The 24,953-nt window shown below is 36.9% G+C and overlaps 1 protein-coding gene across 6 annotated transcripts in view; it reads right to left on the bottom strand.

Moving 5' to 3' along the window:
- The window catches only part of ZFHX4 (zinc finger homeobox 4), a 176,712-nt gene that overhangs the window by 84,825 nt on the left and 66,934 nt on the right, over positions 1–24,953 (bottom strand). The gene's annotated exons all lie outside the window — the stretch shown is intronic.

The raw sequence follows: 24,953 nt of genomic DNA, 5'->3' as shown, positions 1-24,953 counted from the left end.
TAAAAAGTTAAGTAACTTAATTTGAAGTTTAATCTAATTCAAAACAGACACTGTGATGTGAAGCTTTTTCTTTTTTACCATTCACAGTGACCCGCAACAAATTTTTGCTAAAAAAAAAATCTGTTTTCGCAAGCTCTGCTGACTCTGATTTCTGCCCACAGCGTGTAACAAGATCCTCTTAAATTCTGATTTTTTCAATGGAAAAACTTTTACAACTCCCAAACATATTCTGTTACAGTAGTTTATTTTTTAAAAAAACTTTTCTCCCATTTTAATTGGGGTGGTTCAATTCCATACAAACAAGCAAACTCCCCAAATAAGAAAAGCAAGGAAGAGGAGAAATATTAATAACTGTGATTCAATATAAACTCTGAGTTTTAGTAATTCATTAAAATATTTTTATGTGCTTCTTTTAAAATACATAAATGGGCACAGGTGGTATTTATTTGGTCTTAGATTAGTTGGATAAGGGTTAGCATTCTGAAATCCAGACAAACAAACAACAACTTCATACACAGGATCAAACATGTTGAGTCCTACCTTCCCTCCCCCACCTCCCTCGCTTTTCGCATCTGAAAATGGTTAGTACGAAAAGAATAACTAGCTGGTGAGCCTTTCCAAACACCAAAAGACAGGACCCATATATTATATTTGGTTAACGCTCATGGACAGAAGTTTTCGTATTTTTTTTTTTTTTAAATCGAGTGAAGTGATGTTCTGTTCTAAAGCGTCATTCCCCAAATTTTTGTAAAAGGTTCAGTTTCTGATCATTCCCATTCCCAGAAAAAGCGGCTCAGCACAGCTCATGTAAGTGATGGCCCATCACCTGCAAAAACAAATGTTGCATCATTTACCTCCGAAAACAAAACCTTGAAGAGTCAAAAGATGAGATTCTTGAGTACCTGGAGACAAGCTTTTCTTTCCTTAGGATGGACACTTACAAAGATACCCAAGCCTGGATCTAAACAGGAACATGTCTGTGCCCTTCACAACACACCAGCCTCAAGTCGGGTCCAAGAGGGAAGCGACAACCCAGGAACTGACCTTCTCAAGTCCCAGCCACCAGATCTGCCTGAGGCCACAGGAAACAGGAGTGTGTGCGCCCGAGTCCGCACGGTGGGGTGGGGAGGGTGGTATTTGCTATTATAACCCACCAAAACACTTTCCAGAGGGGAGGGAGGAGAAATTAAACTCCTTTTTTTTCTCATGTAAATTGAGGACCCATTCACCCCAATTGGTATTCCACCAATGCCATTTCTAAGATTTCAGTCTTCGATATATTTATTAATAAATAAATCACCCGGCGATTTTCTTTCCAGCACAGTACACCTGTTTCCCATACCTCCTAGGAATCTGTATGCTTGTTGATTCGAGTGAATTAAAAATGGCACCAAGAAAAGGAGCAAGGGCTATTTAACAACGCATTTCCCTGTGTCTCCAATCTGCGCTGTCTCGCACAGAACCTCGTTTCTTGTCACTCTGCTGTTAAGAACAGCAGGCCACAGCCATTCAGGCTGCCCCATCAACTGTGAGTTTTAATTTGAGCCACTTTCACATTAAAAAAAAAAAAAAAAAAAAAACAGAAAAAAAAAATCAAAAAAAAACCCTTACTTTTTCCGCCAACCCATCTTTACCCCGTGTTGCACCACCTAAAGCTTTCAGCCGATGCTCTACTCCGGATCAAGCCAAGCATATCAAGGGTGCCTGCAACACTCACAGGCTAATGAACAATGCACAAAAACAAAAGGAACAGCAAGACTCCTATTATCTGATCTTCCGTAAAACACAAAAACTGCCTTCTCTGGTACAGAGGAAGTGCCAGGAAGCCTGCAGGTGTGAGCCGGTTAAAAGAAAAGGCTTGGGCTAAATAGATTCTTTGACTGTCAGGGATTAGAGTCATGGCACTAGTGGTAACACACATCTTTTCCTTTAATTTACAAAATTTTCTCACGCGTCTGCAAGAGTTCACCCCATCAGGGGCTTTCGGAGGCCATTGAAATGTCTTAAGTTTTAATTAAGTTGGAGTTGTCAGAAGAAAGCTTTTTTGGCACAGAGTCAGGGTCATTAATTACTGCTATCTTTGTTTCTTTCTGTAAAGAGAACTCTGCTGACTTGTTGGGTTCCTTACCCAGCCTACATTTTCCACCCTGCCGTTCCCATTCACTTCCAAGTGGGACTTGATTAAGCAGTTTACCAATTACTTCCATCAGTGTTAGGTACAAAGCATTTACACAATCTTAAATCTTAAAAAAAAAAAAAAAAAAAAAAAAAGCATTTCTCATTAGTGGTTTAGGGAACAGTATTAATAACAAATTCATCTAGCAGCTGGATTCTTGCATGGATTTTTGCATTTAAATATAAACATCCTCACATTTTTCACATCATTATCTATTCAAGCCACCTATTCATATTCTCACAGCCTGTGACTCTGCCTTTTAGGCAATGCTAATCAATTTTAAAATTATTTACTTTACCCTATAACACAGAACTCTAGCTGGAAATATCCAATTTTGCCTGCTATCTTTTCAATCAGGCCAATATTTTTATTGTTTCTAGATAAAATCGGCTGCCACTGTCACTGATAATATTTTGTAGATGTAAAAGAGCAAAAGTTTTAGATAGTTTGTTAGTATGCTTCATATACCTCTAAAATAATTTTTTAGCTATTTGGACCAAGTATCTAGACCAGTACAAATCCTTTAGAATTGACTGCCTTGTAAAAAAATTTCTAAGTTCTAAAATATTACACAGACCTGAATATGTGTCATATATATCTAATTATGTATGTAAAAGTCAGGAAAATCATATTTCTTTTTTAAAAATCATGCATTTAAATTCTGATATTTATGGGAAAGTATACTATTTTGAAATAATTTGAAGTTATCTCCCTTACAGTATATATTTTGCATGTGTCCCTTAGAAATATTATACATAATTTCTTATTCTTCCATTTCACAGAAAAAAATAGCAAAAGCAAAACAGTTTATTTAAGATTCAGAAGTGAGAATGAAGCTGAATAACTCATTCTCTCAAAAATCAGGAAACATAAAATAGAGTAAACGTGAATCAAGACAGATGTATTTCTGTCAGCCAATATGGCTAGAATTAGTCTTTGAACTTAATAACATCTATTTTTAAATCTGAATGAAATGGATGGAAAAAGATTTACAAACCTGGGCAAATTCAATTACCAGAATCACCCATTTCTTCCTGATGAACATATGATACCACTTCAAAATATTTTTTTCCAGTAATCTCATCGTCACCTGCCATGATTAACAATAACAAATGCGTTACCACCAAATATGTGCCATTTCAGACCCAGGGCCCTGAATGCCATAATAGCACTCATCACTATAATGATAATGACTCATTATTATCTGATGATTCTCAGATGAGAAACTTCTGAGCCCAGAATTTGGACTAGACTCTAGGGTAGGGAAAGCCAAAACAACCAGTGCTTTCATTCATTCGGGTCCAAAAATGGGTCGCTTTGGAAGGGATAGGAAAATTCCTGATTTGACTGAATAGCTGATGCTGTCATGTCTCCCAGATAAAACTGTAATTTTTTTTTTTTTTTTTTTTGCCATTATACTCTTTTACTTATTAAGCCTGAAATGATGTGCCTGAAAAAAGAGGGGTATAATTTTCCTCTAGTTCTCAATAAAAGTTCTAAATGTCATTTCTAATCCATAGCAAAAGATATAAATTTAAAGTATAGATGAAATAAATTAGATAATCAAATTAGCTACTTAGTTCATTTAAAAAAATCCAAGTTTTCTAAAAAGTAGTGTAGTAATAGTCCTACATAGATTATTTCAAAGCCAAATATTAAAGTGCAACTCATCTTCCAGGGTTAAACAGTTACAGAATATGAAGGCTCCATTCTCCCACCCTTTGTTTACATATCTTTTGTATCATCCCAGAAGAGACCAAGAGTTAGAAGACTGTGTTTTTCACCTCCAAACCACTTGTAAAAGTGCTAGAATTAAGTAAGCACTTAAGAATTGAGTCAATGTAAACAAAAATATGTATGATATATAAATCATTAAACTCAGAACTCAATCAACTTGCTAAATATGATTATAGAAAAAGTAGATTATTTACAGATTTAGATAATAATTCTGTGACATTTAACATCATCTAATAACTCTATGAACCAATTTAGCCCACCTCTAGTTTATCTGAATATATCCGACTATAGTATGGATAGAGTATTTCTAAATATGGATCTTTCCTATATTAAACTTTTTCTGGATTGTCTGACTAAATATGAAATGGTTATGTGGAGTTTGGAAAGTTAGTGAGATCCACTTTTTAACCGTTTTTAATTCCACAAATATTCGGTGCGCGCACCACGGCAAGCGTTGCACGAGGTACTGGAGATCCAAAGGAGGCCCAGTATCCCCTCAGTGAACTCGTGGCCTCAGAGAAACAAAATGAACCCACAAAACCTGGTGCGGTAAGGTGACTCCCTGGGGAGAAACAGGAGATTCCACAGGAGTAGATGAAAGGCCCCTCTGGCAGGTCCACCCACAGTTAGCCTTGTGGACAGCAGGTGGAAGGGCAGCCAAAACGGATAGAACAGCATGTATCATGCCTACAGGTAACAGAAAGTGTGGCATATCTGATGCACTAGGAAGTGTCCTGAGAGGCACATTTGGACAGAATGTGAAGTACCTTGCATGGCAGGCTGAGACTGGACTCAGAACTGAGTGACTTGGGGAGTCACTGAAAGATGCTAAGTGGGAATGAGACGGGTTTAGTCCTCATGTTTCATAAAGACCACTGTGGCCACAGCAGATTGGACGAGCAGTCTGGCCATATGGCCCTTAAAACAAAGGCCAGCAAGTATTGGCATAGCTCATCGCTGCTCCTCCTCTTGGCTCCTGGCTTTTGCCCTAATTCTCTTGATACTTCTCAGTCTCCTTTACCCATTATGTGTTTGTGTCTTCCAGAGTTTAGTATCATATTCAGGTGACTCCCGATTTCTATCTCTGACCCAGGTCTCTCCTCTGGGATCTCAATTCATTTCCTACAAATGCCATCTTGGCATATCCCCTCGGATGTCTCAGGGCTACCAAAACTCAAAAACTACAACACTGGACTGATTCTCCCTTTTCACTTGTCCCCTACTCTTTCCCACACTAACTTCTATTGAGTCCTTTTTTATACACTTAGGCACTATTCTAAATGCCTTCTGAACATTCTTTGATTCAATCCCCACAATATGGCCTACAGAGTAGGTACTAATCTTAGCCTTCATTGTAGAGATGCAGAAATCGAGGCATGCAGAAATTAAGCAGTTTGCCCAAAGTCATAGTGTCGATAAGGGAGGCAGTAGTCTGAACCCCTGCAGTCTTTACCATGACACCATATTCCCTCCCCAAGCGTTTCCATTAGTGGCACCTCAAATTAATTCAGGGGTTCATTCCAGAAATCTGGAAGTCACCTTTGATGCTTCTTCTTCCTTACCACCTACCTCTAAATTATCACTCCTTCTTAAATATACCTCTTATTTCTCCATCTGTCAACTTCCTACCTGTTACCACCTCTCAGGCCATCAACTCTTATTCCTTCTATTCAATTCAGACAATAACCACAAGTGCCTTGAAAAAGCAATCTGATTCTGATTCATTCATTCAACAATTTATAAAACATTTGTTATATGCCGTGCACTATTCTAGGTACTGGAATTGCAGCAGTGAATAAAACAAAGTCCCTGCCCTCACAGAGCCTAAAGTCAAGAAGCAAAAAAGAAATTAAAAAAATAAATACATAAATTCAGGTATTGATAGGGGCTGTGAAAGAAAATGAAACAGGAAAAAGTAGGCAGAGAAGGTAGGGGTGGTGGAAGAAAACGCTATTTGAGAAGCTAGTCTGATAAATTCACACCCCGAGTTAATACCCATCAATAGTTTTCCTTTTCTCTTCGGATAAAACCTAAAATCATTAACATGACTCTAAGGTGACCATATGGCCAGGCCTTTCCAGATCACTTCCAGTTTAACACCAATTGCCCCTTCATTTTAAAAATATTTCAGCTTTGAAGATTAATTAAGTACATGGTCCTCATACCTAAGGGCCCTGCATGATTTGGCTTCAACCCAACTGTAGCTTTGGTTCATTCATCTTCTGCACTTGCTCACTTTACTCCAACTATCCTGATTTCAGATCTTCCAAGTAAGGTTCATTCCAAGGGTAGAGCTTCCAAAATTCCCTCAGCCTTGAATGCTTCCCTTCTCCACTTTGTCTTACTCCCATTCATCCTCTAAGTCACGGTTTTTCAGCCTAAGAGTCTTTTCTTTTTCTTAAGAAACCTGCCCTTATTTCCTCACCTGTTGTACTCTGTATTTTTTCTTTGAAACATTTATCCCATTGACAATTAAATATTAATATCATTGGTTGATAGGCGTCTGTTTTCTCCACCAGACTAAAGCTTCACGATGGCATGGAATGACTCTTTCATATTCATTGTTTGATATCCAGTACCTGAATAATGCCCAGCACGTAGCAATATGCTAAATAATACGGTCAGAAAGAGTAATAGGGAGGCAGAACTAGTGGCAGGGAAGAGAGAAGTACCCGACAGACTGAAGAGTTAATCAGGACAAAACATTTGATAGAACTTCTTGACTGGATGAATATAGTGAAGAGCAGTAGAAAGAAGATTAAATATAGCTTCCTGCTTTCTTTCTAGCTTGGGCAAGTGAATGGAGGATTCTGCCATGGACAGAGATGAGAGATGCAATATAATGACCAGGATGGAGAAAGGGACGTGCTATATTTTAGACATCCTACATTTGAGACACCTGTGGGATGTCTAGAGAGAGATGATTATTTACAGCAAAATGTATTTGTTTTATAACAGTGATATTTTTAATAGAACCTGTGTCAACTCAGGTCCAAGAAAGCTTTAACAAGACTTGTGAAAAAGCTAGAAATTTCCATTTTGCCTGGCAGAAGTGTGATTTAAAAAAAAAAAAAAAAAAAGCCATAGTCTTTATTTTGCCTATCCAGCCTCAATTTTGAGGAAGCAAGCAACAGCTCACAGTGCTGAGATGGCAGCAGGAGGCTGAAATCCCCACGCACAGGTTTCTGACCACAGTTTTGATTCCAAGAATGTGCATATTGTTAAGAAGTAGTTAAAAAACAACAACAACAACAACAACAAAAAAAAAAACAGTCATAGAATACCTAATAAGATGATAGGAGAAAATGTGATCAATGTCAAATATTAAACTTTTTTGGTTTATTTGGTGTTATTTAAATAATATTTTTTTAAGATTTTTGGCTCCATGCACTGATGTATATGATAATTTGCAAAAAGAATAACATCAAGAGACCCTTTGACTCCAAAAGTAGAGTCAAGTCAAGGTGATTCAATGGAAAGCTTCTCATATAGAGAAAAGTACACAAGGCATACGAGATGATGTCACAAATATAAAAACAGGTTCATTCTCCATGTTCAAAAGTAAGGATTTTTAGAGAGATCATTCTCATTATCCACCACCCTGGGTTTCCTTGCAATACTTGACATTGCCGGCCACCTTTTCTATCTTGATATCCCTTCTTTTGACTTCAGTGGAAAGCTCTCTAAGCTCTTATCTTTCTGGTTGCTTCTGTTTTGTCTTTTTTGCTATCTCTTCTTCTTTGTCTTAATACAACATAGATTTTTTACCGTGCTCTCTCTGTCTTTCAACAGCAAATCTCTCCTATATTATTTCATTTTCTCTCATAGATTAACTTATCTCCTTGATGCAGATCACTCACAAATCAAGATACCTAACAGTGACCTTTCTTCCTAAGCTCACATCACGCCTCTAACAACCCAAAATCTATCTCCTCCTTTTCTTCAAACGCTATAATCCACACGTGAGTTCATTATTCTTCCTTTTAAACCTGTTTCTGCTCCTCCTTTGTGTCCTCTACGTTTCTGATTATAATACAAAACAGAAACGTGGGTGTCACCTCAGACACCTTCCTTTCCGCTGCCTTGGGCATCCAGTAAGTTGTAAGTATTTAACGGTTCTAATACAGTCTTCATCCTTACCTTTCTCTCTGCTCCCACTGTCCCTACCAAAGCTATTTACTTCTCATGGGAACTACTGTCCTCATCCCCTAAATAGCTTGCTTGACTATACTCACAAGGTGAGCATTTAGCATCATGGCCTGCATTATTACTCTTTATTACCATTAATATTATTCTTATATCATAGTATGCCAATCCTGTAATCAAAATCCATCAATGGCACCCTACCCTAGTGTTTACTGAATTCCCAAATCCTAAACATATCATCCAAAATTTCACATTCCTTTCTTGATTATTCCATTCCTTGCCCTTACATGCAAGAAAAACCGAACTGCTCACTTTTTTACTAAATACCTCCAAGTACTCCCTTATCTATTTGCCTTTGTTCATAGTCTCCCCACTTCCTATCCCTTCCACTTTCCTGTGCTTATATATCTAAATTCCACCCATTATTTAAAGCCCAATCCAAATGTCACCTTAACGATATAGCCACCATGGAGTACAGTATGGAGGTTCCTTAAAAAACTAAAAATAGAGCTACCATATGACCCAGCAATCTCACTCCTGGGCATATATCCAGAGAAAACCATAATTTGAAAAGATACATGCACCCCACTGTTCATAGCAGCACTATTTACAATAGCAAGACATGGAAGCAACCTAAGCAATCCATCAACAGGTGAATGGATAAAGAAGATGTGGTGTGTATATATATATATATATATATATATATATATATATATATACACAATGGGATATTACTCAGCCATGAAAAAAAAAGAAATGATGCCATCTGCAGCAACATGGATGGACCTAGAGATTATCATACTAAGTGAAGTAAGTCAGACAAAGACGAATATCATATGATATCCCTTATATGCAGAATCTAAAAAGAGGATATAGACGAACTTATTTACAAACCAGAAATAGACTCACAGACATAGAAAACAAACTTATGGTTACCAAAGTGGAGGGGGGAATGATAAATTAGGAGTTTGGGATTAAAATATACACACTACTATATATAAAATAGATAACCAACAAGGACCTACTTGTATAGCACAGAGAACTATACTCAATATCTTGTAATAACCTTTATAGGTTATTGGAAGAGAATGTAAAAAAAGAATATATACATTTATATATATATATATATATATATATATATATATATATATATATATATATGTATAACTGAATCACTTTACTGTACACCTGAAACTAACACAACATTGTAAATCAACTATAGTTTGGTAAAAATTAAATACACAAAAACAAAAACAAATGTCACCTCAACAAAAAAGACTTTCTCAACCACTACAACCAGAAATATCCTTGTCTCCCTTTAAACCAAAAAGCATTTTATCTGAATCCCTCTTATGGTGTTTAACATACTTTCTCTTTCATTGCACTTATTTATACACATGCCTTATTTACTCCACCTATGTGTTCACTACAGGCTGTCCAATCCATCTCTACAAAATGGATTCAATAACGAACCACGTGCTTCCATTTAGAAAAGTAGTTCTCTTTTAATAGCAATATTGTATTTTGGAAGAACAAAGTTTTACAGAAAGCACAAAGTTCAATTTTTGCTCTACCTCTTAATAGCTATTTGTCTTTTAGAAGTTAATCCCTTGAAAGCTCAATTTCTTTTGTAAAGTATGGCTCATGCTATCTGTCTCACATATATTTATTTATTTATCTATTTTTGGCTGTGTTGGGTCTTCGTTGCTGTGCGCAGGCTTTCTCTAGCCGCGGCGAGCGGGGGCTACTCTTCGTTGCGGTGCGCGGGCTTCTCATTGCGGTGGCTTCTCTTGTTGCGGAGCGTGGGCTCTAGGTGCACGGGCTTCAGTAGTTGTGGCACATGGGCTTAGCTGCTCCGTGGCATGTGGGATTGTCCTGGACCAGGGCTCGAACCTATGTCCCCTGCATTGGCAGGCGGATTCTTAACCACTGCGCCACCAGGGAAGCCCTGTCTCACATATTTTTAATCAGATTGTCAGACAATAACACATAGACCGCTGTGTGCAGGTATCTGATAGATGCTGTCTCTCTTTCTCTCCCCATTCTCTTTGCAGTAGGTCTCTAAGAAGGCTTATGTACCCACGAATGCTGATTTTACTGAGCAACATTCAAAGACGTGCTGGGAGAACAAGAGCACGTGAGATCTGGAAATGAAGAAGGCCAGCCGGCCAGGAGAACCCAAACCGTGTTTCCTAGTCATTAGGGCAAAACTGAAGAAAACACAAAGGTTTACCTAAAGAATTTGCCCCAACCCAGAAATATCAACATAATGTTAATATAAGAGTTAAGAAAATGGAAGGAATTGGAACTAAATTACACTGACTAAATATAAGCGGATGTAATAAGATGCTTTTACGTCACCTCATTTAATCTCCATTTTACTGGTAAGGAAACTGAGCTCCTGTGAAATGAAGACACCTCTGTCACCTATCTGGTAATAAAACTGGGATGCAAGCTTAGGACACGCTGATTCCTATGCCCATGTCATATTTATTGCGTCATGTTGAGACAGATAGACAGACAGACAGACACACACACACACAGAGACACCCCTTTATGAGAGAGACAGAGACAGAGAATGAAACAAGGAAACTCTGATTCTCTGAAGACTCTGTCTTTCTGCTGGGTTTTGACTGGGAGTAACTGAATATTAGAAAGGGAAAGAAAACTATATTAATAAAACAGCTAGCATGGGCCCCAAACTATGTCCATTTTCTTGAGATAATAAATTCTTCCTTTCACTAGTAATTGAAAAGCAGTAAAAACACCTTTTTGTACATTCTAAAAGAACTTTTAAAGAATTCTTATAAAATGTTTCAATAAATCAATATTTAAATAAATTGCTCTCAAAATATTCTCCTGAGCATTATTTTACCGGCCCCCATTCTGTACCAAAAAGAGAAAAGGGGAAAATAACTAGAAAATCTGATCTTAAATCCATAGATCCTTGTAAGGTCTACAAATCCCATGAGATATTCATTTTTGATAATCAATAATACAGGATTCAATATTATCCACAGCCCCTGGCCACAGAAATAATAGTGTTTTTACTTTTCAAGCAATAACTAAAATTGGATATTTCCTCAAAGAAAGGTTATTCATGTACTTAAGCTACATGTGCTTATATGTTATGCTATACATCACTTTAAATATCCAAGTTGCAGTAACTTTTGAATAATTTGTTAAGTCATACGACGGCCTCACAAAATGTTGATTTGATTAAGCTCTCAGCAACCTCCCACCACTAAATCACATTAAAATTGGGAGAAAAGAAACACAAAAATATTTGCTAGAACCAGAATTAAGACATTAAAGATGCTTCTTAATAAAATCCCAATTACTTGAATAAAACTTTTGACATCAACTGGCCTACATGATCAATTTTCAACCTGTCCTTTTTAACGCTTGTTCCACAAGATTTCTAGAAAATATGGCAGTACTATGATCACGTAATTAATCATTTTTCAAAGTTCCACCCTATTTTTGTCTAATACTTTTAACACTGTTTATGTTCTAGCCATTTCTTCTATCACTGGGGGATATAAGACACATTAGAAAGCTTTCCCTGATTTCTCTTAGCTCTTTAACTGTGGTCATGCCATATATATGTTATGATATAGATGAAAGCGTGGACTTTTGAAGTGGGGTAGATTAAAGTTTGGCTGCTGCTTCTTTAATTAATAGCACTAGCAATATGATCTTAAGTAAATTATTTAACCACTAAGCCTCAGTTTTCTCTTCTTTTTATTAAGAGCTATAATAACTGCTTCATGGGCTGATTTTGAAGATTAAATAAAATAACAGGTGTGTGGTACCTAATAGTACTGTGCCTGGCAATGCAGCAGATAGGGAATAATCTGTTCTGTTGTCCGTTTTGTGGCAGTCTATATTCTGGCATTTTAACTCCTTTTATCCCCATGGATATCCAGTAATGATATAGGAACACTGATATCATGCCTCATATCAAACTGTCATCCAGTTTTGGTCCCATGTCACTTAGAGGTGATTTCTGCTGGGATTATGGTTGTTTATTAGAGAAGATAAGTTCATTTCATTCAAGATATATCAACCTATACTTATAAAATATTAATATTTGAGTAAAACTACCTTTAAATATTTATTACCCAAATTACCAAAAAAGGGGCATACAACAAACTATGCTCTGAAATTAATTCTTTTTAAGAATTTTGGCACATCTACAATTTTATATACTCAAAAAGTCTTCATACAGACAAATGTGCCGTTTAGTTAACATTTATAATGATTTTTTAAATTGCAGTCTCTGGGAGAACTTTGTACAAGGATTTATTATTGTATTTAAGTAGTGTCTTAAGATATAATTTTTATGGTCTATTAGGCATAACTATCAAGCACCTTAAACACAACTAAATGAGGTGGAATTACTGTTAACTTGTATTTTAGGTTACCAAGTGCCCAGGCAATTCCAACCAACTGTATCCGGAACGATATTTTATGACAGCTCGTGACTTTCTATGTTGAGCTTCCTTGACTTAAAATTTTTATGAGATTGAAAACTGGCCTCTGAGATGGTGACTAAAAGTTGGGTCATTAGTCTTCACCTTTTAAGAAATAATGTCTCAGCAGGCTGTATTTGAACCACTTGAGCTCCAGGAGGTGTTAACAGAGTTGTTAATTAACCTAGGTCTGGAACCTATTGTGAAGAATTCCAGAAAGCTGGAACAATAGTGAGGTACTGCTTAACCCACAGCAGGGAAGAAATGACTTTTGCTCCAATAACATAGCCAAAAAATTTCATAATATGGATATTAGGTTAAAAAAAGAATGGCAACCTGAAACTAATGGTCAGAAATAGAGGCAAACTTACATTGCCTCCGAAAGGACCAGCTGGAGTGGGAATGCACAGAGCTGGACATTTAGAGTATCGGTCTTTTTGTAACAATCTCCATCTCTACACATGAATATGAATGGGCAGTAAAAGAAACAGCAAAATGGCATCTCTTCTATATTCAAGCCTTTGATCAGCTCAAGGCTTTGCTTAAATCATCCAAGATTTCAAAAATCCACAAGGATAGAGATTTCATGGCTTTCCTTGGTAAGCTTGTTCTAATGCTTAATTATCCACTTACAGCTGAGAAGATCTCAAGGTGAAAATAATCGCTACTTAATTTCACAGTAAACCCAGTTGGTCTATAGAACTAGAGAACTGACTAGCATAAACAAATAAACAAACACACAAAAAAATTTCTCCACTTCTTGGACTAAAGTTACTAAATATTTCCTTTGAGAAACTGTGTAAAGTGTTTTAACAAGCTTTGTCCCTTTTACGTTTCTCTATATAGCTTTTTTAAAAAATATGTAATCCTAAACTCTATATATAAGATCTGACCAATACAGTGAGAGAACCCCTATTGCACTCTCAATGCCCCAATACTCCCTTCATTTTGTTAATGTTGTTGAGGTCAACCATATAATTAAAGAAATAAATGATGATGATTATAAACATATGAATGTAAAGTTTAGGTGCTACAATAAAACATGTAAAAATTAATGTGACCCATATGCTAAGATGGATCTTTAAATGATAAATCATCCTTATTAACACTTTTAAACCAGAGAGTTTATAACATTCATGATTGTTACTCTTATCATTTGTACTTGGACATACATTTTAAGCAGTCTGTATAAGTGCTTATAGTCTGTATTTCTTAGATAGAACCAAAGTAAATTTTGATTTTTCTCTTTTTACTTCATTTCCTCAATAACAATCAACTATGATATTTATGAGTTTCTCCTAGAAACACGTTTACTTACAACCATTATTGTATGTACCAATAAATCACGTTCTTGATTTTATTCATCAAATGTTAATGGTTCTGCACACACCCACCTCTCCCATCCAAGGTTCTCACTGCTGAAGGGTCTCAGGCACCAGAAACTCTGAACCATAGGTTGGGAATTGCCTATTCATGGGGGGTGGGACTAGACAGAGTGGAGAGGCAGAAGGACCTCCACATTAAAGGTAGGAAAACCTAGGTCCTGATAAGAGAAGAAGGCACAGAAGAAGGAGGAAATAATGAGAATGGCTGCCCATCCTCAACATCTAGATATCTGCAGGGGACAAAAACCATGAGAAAAATAAGGTTTAATAAAGATGAGAGATAGAAAGAAGAGCCATGAGAAACCCTCCGATCCAGCACCTCTTAAGCAGAAAAGTTTCAAGGACAGATCTTGTGTGATATTATTTCCAGAGAAAGAATAATATCCCTTTGAGGAGGTTGGGATTAACATATACACACTACTATATATAAAATAAATAACCAACAGGGACCTACTATATAGCACTGGGAACTATACTCAATGTTCTGTAATAATCTATGAGGGAAAAATAATCTGAAAAAGATTATTTTATATATATATATATATATATATGTATATATATATAACTGAATCACTTTGCTGTATACCTGAAACTAACACAACTTTGTAAATAAACTATACTGCAATTAAAAATATATTAAAAAAAACAAAGAATAATATCCCTTTGCCCTTCAAACATCTCTTCCCTCATGTCCATTATTACATAGACCTTATTTGGAAGTGGTAATTGCTTTAATTCTGTTGAAGAAGTAGAAGGCTTAAAATTGCCTCTATTTGAGAGAATCAATACTCTAATGAAAATCTGTTTTTAGACACAGTATAAAAGACGACTACAAACTGGCATCATCTTGGAGGAAGACTCTAGACTTCTTGGAAAAGATAACAAAAAGATGAGACCAGGGTTGGTAAATGTAAATTGGTTCTGTCTATATTTATTTGAGCCTCCACAAATAAATAGTGTAAGAATTGATGAATCAAAATTTGTGATTATAGCATCCCTGAGAAAAATGAATACATCTGGTTTTATCATGTTTCAAACTTGCTGGCTTGCACATGATAAATTCCTGTTAACACATTCTAGTATTATGTATATTTGAAAGACTGTGAACAAGAACCACCTAATGCTTAGAACTTACAAAATATTGTTTACATATTACCTCATTTGATGTTCACAAAAAGTCAATAGGAAAGTCAAGGAAGACATTAATTTCTTTTTCTAAATCTGATTTTCTGGACTTTTACTATTACATATATTCCTAATATTCTTAGTATCCTCAACGGTATTCTTCAATATTTGTTTTGTCAACCAGAAGTTCCTATGTCTAATGCAGACATAATTACTGTCCTCTAGGTAAATCTGCTTCTTTTCTCCTGACTTCATACTTCCTATAATCTCCAGGAGGCTATCTCTATAAATACTAAGAATGTAATTGGGTGTTCTGGACCAGAAACTAGTCATACTTTCTTTGTAGCACTAGTGGGATGGTGTCTTACTCATTCACGATGGTACCTATTAAAACAAAGTACTCTTGTAAGCATCTCAATGTGTTTTCATTGAACTACTGGCTGTCCTCCAGAGGGGTAGGCCCACTCCAAGAAAGCATTCTAAAAATCTTGATTTTATTTGTAAGTAATTTTTCTCCAAATGACCTTTCAATTTTAGAGTATTCTACCCAGTCATATTAAGTACTAAATAGCCCAAACAAGACAACCCACTGCAAATATTCCCAAGTGATCTATTGTAACATGTTTCCTTCAGCTTCATTCTGTGTGTGGAGTCAAAGAGATGGCTCTAAAAATCAGGCCAGAGAACAGTCAAAAAGGAGACATTTGCTTCTGAGTCTCATTTAAAACTCAACAGGCTTTATCTGTGAAACATTCCAAAATTAAAGAATCAAATGATTTTTCAGCCTGAATACTAAAGCACTTTTGCTTATATTTTAAAACACATGTATTGTTGAAAAGAGTAGTTTTCATCTCTTCAGATTCAAGGTTCTCTTTTTATAATGTCCCCTTTACTATACTGAAATAAAATCACATATAACATTATCTATCTACACACAGAAATTAAACAAATCAACATAATGACCTAAATGTATAAAGACAGAGAAAACAAAAGAATGTAAGGTAAAACGATACATATTTCACTTTGGAGAAGCTGAGGCATGGCCACATGTATAATGAAAGAGGTATATGCTTGCAGCCAAATGTAGCAAAAGCATCACTGTGGATTCACAAGCACAAAGGCACCTGGTTAAAAGTGTCTTGCACGGCCAACTCACATTTCATGAGGAGGCTTCTTTTTAGTGATGCAGTTTCTCAAAATGGTAAAAAGTACAGTGGCAACACCAGTTCTAATAGGCGAGGTAAAAGACGCTTTGGAAAGCTGACTCTCAGCTCTCAGAAATACAGCAGAAGCTCTCGCACACTGCAGTGGTCCAGTGGACCTGACCCACACCTATGAAATGCCTTTAGAAATCTATCACTGTGATCACCAACACCGCCACAGATTTTCAGAACACCCCTAGGACAATACTACCCCTGCTAAACCTAGGAAGTCAACCCAGGCTTCCTACTGAAAGCCAGGCTGAATTTGAACTGTCCGTGATCGTCCTGGTTCAGAAAAGCTTTCCCTAGCTCCCAGGACTAAGGGATTAAAGTCTTCTGTTTACATGTCTCTTTCACAGCACATACCTTAATTTATCAGATATGTGATTTTAAAGTGTTTATCTCCACTTTCAAGCTGTAAGCCCCACGAAGGCAAGTCAGCATCTGTCTAACCCTGTAGCCTTAGTTCCGAAACTGTTGTCAGCACATGATAGGTGCTCAACGATAAAGGAATGTTAATGAAAGAATGGATAAATGAATTTGTATCCATTCAAAAGTTTGAAGCCCTGACATACTGTTTCACCGGGTAAGGTGCTGAGATATTGATCTCTGAGTATGTGTATCTACCTACTGTACTGAACGTTAGGTGCATCTTTAGACATTTTTTAAAAAAAGAAAAAAGCTCTTAGGAGAAACAATAAAAACAAGTCAAAATGAGAAGGCAGTTCTTCCTTATGTAATGAACTCAATATGTATTGTAGAACACAGCCTAAAAACATATGGTCTTTAGATTCTTATTAGTGGACTAGGTGATTGCTTGAATTGCCAAAAGAATATTTTCAAGGTACTAAATGAATACTTATGGTTTCTGTAACTAAAAATGGCTTAACAACATAACCTTCAGACAACGTATCTTCAGAACTAAAGAATCGATCACTTACATCATTTTCCGATCTTAATATGATAGTTTCAAGCTGTCTCTCATGGAGAGTATACTTTACTTTATTTATATCCTATATCATTCCACAAGAGGTTTGAGGTCTATATTATAAAGGAAGCATTTCTATCCTTGGTAAAGACTGAACAAGTTCTTTTACTTTTTATCTTGGAACTGAATAAAATCAACCAAATTAGAAGCCAAGATACAGGTTGAAATATCTAAATGTTATAATAATGAATTTAACTATCCAAACGCATCTCCAAACCAAAACTTAGCCAGATGTTCAATCATCATTTCTGCTTTTCCAAGTGTCTGCAGTTCCCTCTCTTAGAATGCTGGAGTGCTCAAATCTTTGATAGTTAATTGTACAGGATTACTGTTGGGCAATCGACCAGCTCCCTGTCCTGGGGGCAGATCATTTTATTTAATGGTTCACCACCAAGACTTTACTAACACAAAGGACAACACAGATCACTGCAGTATCACAAAAGGGACCAACCGAGAATCAGCCCATCCCACCTGGGAGGAATTTCACTTAACAAACGACCTAGGTAAATGGTAACCAAAATGAGTAGCTATTAAGACCAAGAGCAGGTTAACTAAATTAGCAAATGGGGGAATAGATTTTTTTCACCTTTACTTATAAAGTTATATGTTACCTGGTTCAACATTTCTCTCAAATACACTAATTTGCCTTAAAAATATAGAAATAACATCTGCAGTGGGTTGAAACACAAAATCAGATAAACAAAAAAGATAACGACATTTAAGGGTTGAGAGTTTCACATTTTTTCACCAAAATTGGACTTTTTAATTTTCAAAATATAAATACCTAAGTAAAAACAGTGTCATTTTTGAAACAATTTTATTTTGTGGAAAATATTTAATTCACAAATCAGCACTATACCAATGAAAAATTAATTTTTAAATTTATCTTCAGAAAAAGAAGATAAATACATGCCCAGAGGTATTTCACATTGAAGCCTGGATGGCTCACGTTTGGGAAAAGAGGTTGTTTGCCAGCAAAACCAGAAAAGTTGCCACAGGCCTCATATCAGCTCTGTTGAGCTCAGAAGTCATAAAAATGATTAAACTCTTTAAAATGATATTTACCTAAAAACTTAATTACAGATGAGAGAGACATACTTGTCCTTATGCTTGATATTAAGACACAGTAAAAATCCCATTTGTCTTTCTTTTTTTTTTTTAATTTATAAATCATTTATGCACTTTGCACCATGTTTTTCTATTTGGGAATATCTTCCCCCTTCTACTTGGTAATTTCTCAGGCACCTTTAAAGACTGAAACCAAATGTTTCGTCACTCGAGTCCCCCTGAAGGCTCCATGACCACCTCTGTCCTCTGTGTTCCCAGAGAGCATTTTTCCTACCTGTTTCTCCACTCCCCTTGTTGTGCTGTCATTTACTCGTTTACATGCCTCTTTCTTCCATCACAGCTCCGTGAATGAAGGGACTACGTTCCCTCCTTTGCATCCTCAGCATTCAAGATAGTTCCTGGAACTTAATAAGAGCTGAATATATTTGTTTGAAATGAATGAATGATGTTCCACAGGCAAACTATGTCCCTTGACTATGATAATAAAGCTCATGAATGAAAATATCTGGGTCAGAATCTAAAATGAACAGCAGTCAGAAGTCACTGGTCCCCTGTCACCTGCTGGCTCGGGGCTGCCTCACTGGGGAACCCTTCGCTGTGCACCTCAGTGTTCCACCCCTGGCGCCTCATCTTTAATCTCCCTTCTCTCCTGGGCTCCTCACATCCTGTCTGTTCTGATTAGGAGACACAGGCATCGTGCCTTTCCTGTGAATCAGGAGATGGGTGTTCTAGCCCCAGCTCTTCTCAGTTAACTACACGAGCTTTAGCCAAACACTGCCCTCTCCGAGCCACCTTCCTCACCCACAAACAAGGCAGAGAGAGGTTAGGGCATGGGAGGTCATGGGTGCAGAGTGAGACGGACCTAGGTGCAAGCCTTTCATGCCCCTAAACATGTCAAAGAGCCCTAAAGTTCATGTCCAATTTGTAAAACCACCATGATTGATCTGCTAGTTTCATCAGATGGTGGTAAAGAGCAAACAAAAGCATCAGAGATTTAGAAACAGGGAAGTGCTTAAAGACCTCTGATCTTCTTCTGTAGAGAGCTCATACATCAATGTAGTGATCCACTGTCCTGCAGTGATATTTTTCTGTATTCTCCCTGAATGCAAATCTGACTACATCACCACACCCCTCCATTACACATCACGCATACCTCTTCTTAAAAGACTCCAATGGTTGCACTCAGAATAAAGCCCCTCACTAAGCCCCTGGTGAATCCATTTCTAGAGATTTGCCCTCTCAGATGGTGTCTTACCAGCCTCACTGAACTAGTTCCAAGTCCCTGATTATCTCCACCCTCTCACTGCTGCACATTTACTAACTCTGTGCCCTGACACCCGCTCCCCACCCCCCAGTACTTTCTCATACCTCTCTCATAGCACTTGCCATGCTGTATCGCAATTTTTTTTGGTCTGGCTTCCACTTGTGACTGAGAGAACAGAGGTAGTTGTGTACACTGTCGTATGGTTGGTGCCCAGCCTGGTGCCTCTTGTGTGTAATGTCATTGAATAAGGTTTGCAGGAAGGATAAATTACTGCCTGGAAACCCCTGCTTGACAGCTATTCATGTTCCTGGGTTAAGAGTTGGCCATAATGTGTATTGATTAAATATGGCTATCTCATGGTAAATTCCTTCCTCATTATTGGAAAAATAAGCCAAGCTGTGGTCAATTAAGTAAATGCAGAGGAAAATATGATATTAATTTGGGGGTATATAATAGACATAATAACCATTTTTTAAAATTTGGCAATTTATACCCTGCTTCTTTTCACAAAGGATACAAGAAAGCACATTTGTGGAGTGAAAAAAAGAAAAGGAGATCAGAAATATGCATGCAAGTAAGGATCTATGAAGCTGCTATAGTTGAACAGTAAATCTGGGTCTGAGCTTCCTGGGAAGCAAAGATGACATTCACAGTAACATGTACTCCAATCTTGATGTGGCAAGAGGGTGGCGGTGGTGACAGAACAGAGGAAATGGTTTGAAATGTGAGCAATTTGACTGTTTGAAAAAATGTAATAGATGTTACATGCGATATGCATGCATGAAATTAAAATGAACCCAAATTAAGACAAAATATTTTATAAGGTATCTATCTTTAGAAATTTCATTAATAATCAACAAAAGCCACTTTGTTGCTTCTGCAACCTATGAGCCTCTACCCACCCATCCCAACCCCAGTCTAGCCCTTCTGTTTCTTGCTCCTGAAATCAGACATGTAACCTAGTAATGAAAAGGTTGAACAGAGGTGGAAATACTTAATGCTTTACATTTTGAAAAGTGAGATTATTTAATAATTGGGCAGGGGAGATACTATACAAATTACACTATAAAATAATAATTTTTGATTTAAATGAAGAACAAAAATAATTAATTTCTCTTGGATCTTCATACTGTTCACTAAGCCAAATAAAATAAGTGAAAGAAGAAAATGACATGACAAAGTCCTTCCACATTGGCCTTGAAGAGAAAAAGCCACCACTGCATACTGAGAGAGCCGCACCTAAACGAACCTGTACCAAGAAAGAAAAATTCTTCTTTGAAAGGAGTTGACTTTGATGCATCTTCTAGTGGCCTAACTTAATCCAGATAATGACAGTGAACTCACAGGAAGTAAATTGATGGAAATAACATTAGGGTGTGGCCTCTGAAGGCTGTGATGGTACTGTGAGGTCAAGTGACAGAGAGAAGAGAATGAGCTGTGTCCCACCACTAGCTCACAAAAGTGAGATCATTAATGATGCTCAGCTTAACCATGCAGACTCTCTAGGGTCTACTTTATCTATGCAACAAATGACACTTGCTCTAAGACTAAAGCTTCAAAGGCTCTGTCCTGATGCTTAAAAGCAAACACAACTAACAACAAAAAACAACAGACTATTTCTACATAATTTCCAACAAGCAATTTCTATAATGTTTTGTGTTACTTAATAGAATGTTCAGACTTTCAGACAGCATCCATAGAATGCCAAATAAATGCACAAGTACTAGGTTTAACTTTTAATAAACATGTTTGCAGGTAGTCCATTTTGTAACATGTATTCAGTATCATCATGTTTAACCAAGGTTTTATATTATCTATGGCATCCTGCTCTTCTTCATAACCTATGCTAATGAAGACTTGACTGAAGAGTCAAAAAGGGGAAAGCAGGGGCTTCCCTGGTGGCGCAGTGGTTGAGAATCTGCCTGCCAATGCAGGGGACACGGGTTCGAGCCCTGGTCTGGGAAGATCCCACATGCCGCGGAGCAACTGAGCCCGTGAGCCACAATTACTGAGCCTGCGCGTCTGGAGCCTGTGCTCCGCAACAAGAGAGGCCGCGATAGTGAGAGGCACGCGCACCGCGATGAAGAGTGGCCCCCACTTGCCGCAACTAGAGAAAGCCCTCGCACAGAAACGAAGACCCAACGCAGCCAAAAATAAATAAATAAATAAATAAATAAAATTAAAAAAAAAAAAGGGGGGGGGGAAAGCAATATGACTTTCTCAGGAAAAGAAAAATATTTCCCTACACTTAGATCTAAAAAGGTAGAAATGATAAAAGACTGATGATTCGTATAGATAACAACTAAAACATCCCTGAGTAAAAACACTCCATAATTAAATTACAAGCAAACAAAAAAACTGGGAAAATATTTATATCACATGTAACAAAGAGCTAGTATTCTTAATATATAAAGAGCTCTAATACATGAATAAGAGAAAAACTGAACACCTCAATGAAAAAGTGTGCAAAGTATATGAGCATACAATTCACTAAAGAATTTAAAGAAAGTCTGACCTCACTATTAATAAAAGTAAAGTAACAATAAATACCTTTATTTACTATTAGGAAACATTTAAAAGAATAATAGCCCACAACGTTGCCCAGGATATGAACATTCTCAAAAGTTGCTCGTGCAATATTAACAGACCCAACCACCTGGTGGGCAATTTGGAAATATGTGTTTAAAAATGCATGCCATATAATGAATCAATTCTCTCCCTAGAAATTTATCATAAAATAATTAGGAAAGTATATCAAGAAACACAAACAAATATGTTCCTAAGAATAATTGTTCACATTTCCTAAACGCCAAGTACTGTAAATAGCACTTTATCTGTTTTAATCCTTACAGCAATCACATTCTACTGATGCAAAAGTAAAAGACTTATGTAGGTGAAAGAATTTTTCAAAGATATAATGGGCAGAGCCAAGAATCAATACCATGTCAGCATGATTTCAAAACCTTAACCACCAACTTATAGAAGGATATTTTTTTACTTTTTTTTTTTTTTTTTTTCTGATCCGAAAATGTCCTAGGACAGACACAGAGTGACTAGGACAAAGGATTGAAGATCCAGAGACATAAAGAGGAACAAGAAACAAATCAGACAGACAAAAATGAAGAAAGACAAAGAAACAGAAAGAGAGCTGGAAAGGTAAAAAGACACAGGTGGAGAGATACAGGACATGACAGAGAAAAGAAGAGGCACATTTTGAAGTTATTAATACTGTATCTGATTTTTTTCTTTTGGCTGTCTGTTTCTTATTATTTTTTGAAACAAGTATTACTAATATAATATACATATTTTTAAAAATAAATGAATTGACAGTGGAGGTAGGGAACACAGAGTTATCTAGTTGCTTATATGCCTGAGAGCACTACTAAAGCAAATAGGCTAGGAGGGTTCATAAGTTTGGATCTTGCACTAAAGGCAGAGGGTATAATTCCAAAATGTAAACCAGTAAAGGCAGATTTCTGGGAGTACAGGATAAAAGATAAAAGAAACTTCTGGTCCAACTTAATTCTAAAGAAGGCCCGGAGTGTGGTTATTCTACGTTGTTGACCTGGGGATACACAGGTAGTTTATAAATCCATACAGAAGGAAAGACCAGTATCATTTTTAATGGAAACTATAGTCCCTATTTGCAACCCCAAAGAATGTACATGTGTGCACCTATGTACTCACACACATATGTGTGCATGCTTACACTACCTCATAAAACAACACAAAAACAAAACTAAGCCTGGAAACCTTTTCAAGTGGCTATGACGATGCTAAACGGAGAAACACTAATGGTGGTAGATCAACCGTGTCAACTTAGGACACGAAGAACTAATTAAGTTACTGTAGAGGCTTCACCTTCTTCGATTACACTGCCTAGGGTTTGCAGCTAAAATTAGGTAAAAAACTGTTTCTGCCAAAATTGTCTAGAACCACATATTTTTAAATAGCAAAAGATGAAATATATATGAACTTCTACATGCAAGTGTTTTCCATTCTTTTAAGTCATTGCCAAATTTTTTAAAGCCATAATTTAGAGCCATACTAAATATGATTAAATATTTATGAATGAAACGACATTTTTCTTTTTCTTGTCTTCGTGAAGGTAATTGAAAATTATGAATAACGCTGTCAAAACTCTAAGCTTCACAGAACTTTCCCCAAATTGACTCCGAATGTCCAGAAAGGACTGCAGGGGAGGCTGGAATCAGTTTGAGCATCCTTTCCTTAAGAATTAGTTTCTTTCTAGCAATAATAATCTGTTCTCAGCACCAGGGTGGTCCACGCATGCTGTTCACGACCACCTTAGGATACCCGTTGCTTGTAAAGACTACTCTTGATGAACTCAGTCCTCTAAATGCTCATCATCAGAGCTGGAGCAGTATATTAGAAATGCAAATAAATTGAGACTTTTTTTCCTAAGTCGATATTCTGACCAGAATGAAGCATACAGAGAATAATATCATGTATAAACCAACAAAAACACCAAAGACATGAATTTATGGCCAAAGTGTTTACCTAACAGCAGGTGGCAAACTACAGTTTTATCTTACCTTCTTTCCCACTCATTTCCCCCACAATTAGTTCCAGAACTTCTGATAAAGGTGAGGTGAGAAAGCAAATAGTTTTGCTATGGTTTAACTGAACCTATACCAGAGACGGAAATAAAGATGGCAAATAGGTTTCAATTTGCCTGCCCCTTCTGTTTTTTTATAAACATCTTTATTGGAGTATAATTGCTTTACAATGGTGTGTTAGTTTCTGCTTTATAACAAAGTGAATCAGCTATACATATACATATATCCCCGTGTCTCCTCCTTCTTGCGTTGCCTGCCCCTTCTAATCAACTGGTAAGCATTGCCAAGAACACTGTGTCAAGAAGGATTCTGAGTGGCTTTATTAATTACTGATGTCTACCATATAAACCCAAGGGAGACAGTGGAGACTACCATTTGATTCTATTCTTTCTTGGCTTTTATGTCTAATATACTTCCATTCTTAGTTAGGCTTATTCTCAAATGCCATCTTATTTTCATGGAAATATAAACAACTAGATATAAGTCGGGGTTATTTTTCGTGTGTGTAAATATTAACATAGACATTAGTTAGGCTGAGGTACCCACTCAGCAAGAGGTAATGGACTGAAAGATTTAACCAGGTAGTGAACAGAGATGAGTGAACACATGACCCCCAATGCATGTGAGTCAGAGGAACGGATTTGCTGTGAATTCCAAGGGCCTCCAAGAAGCACTGCAAAGAGGAAACGAGAAATTCCATGTTTAAGCTTCCTGTAGAAGATTGGGTGATGTGGGGAGACAAGCACATAGTCCTACTAATCAGTACAAACTGTTTACCCTACTCTTATTACAAGTTAGGGTCTTATC

Source organism: Eschrichtius robustus, chromosome 17, assembly GCF_028021215.1.
Source record: "Eschrichtius robustus isolate mEscRob2 chromosome 17, mEscRob2.pri, whole genome shotgun sequence".
In the NCBI taxonomy this organism is placed as follows: Eukaryota; Metazoa; Chordata; class Mammalia; order Artiodactyla; family Eschrichtiidae; genus Eschrichtius; species Eschrichtius robustus.
The sequence above is the reverse complement of the archived record's forward strand: the minus strand, read 5'-3'. Positions and strand labels throughout refer to the sequence as shown.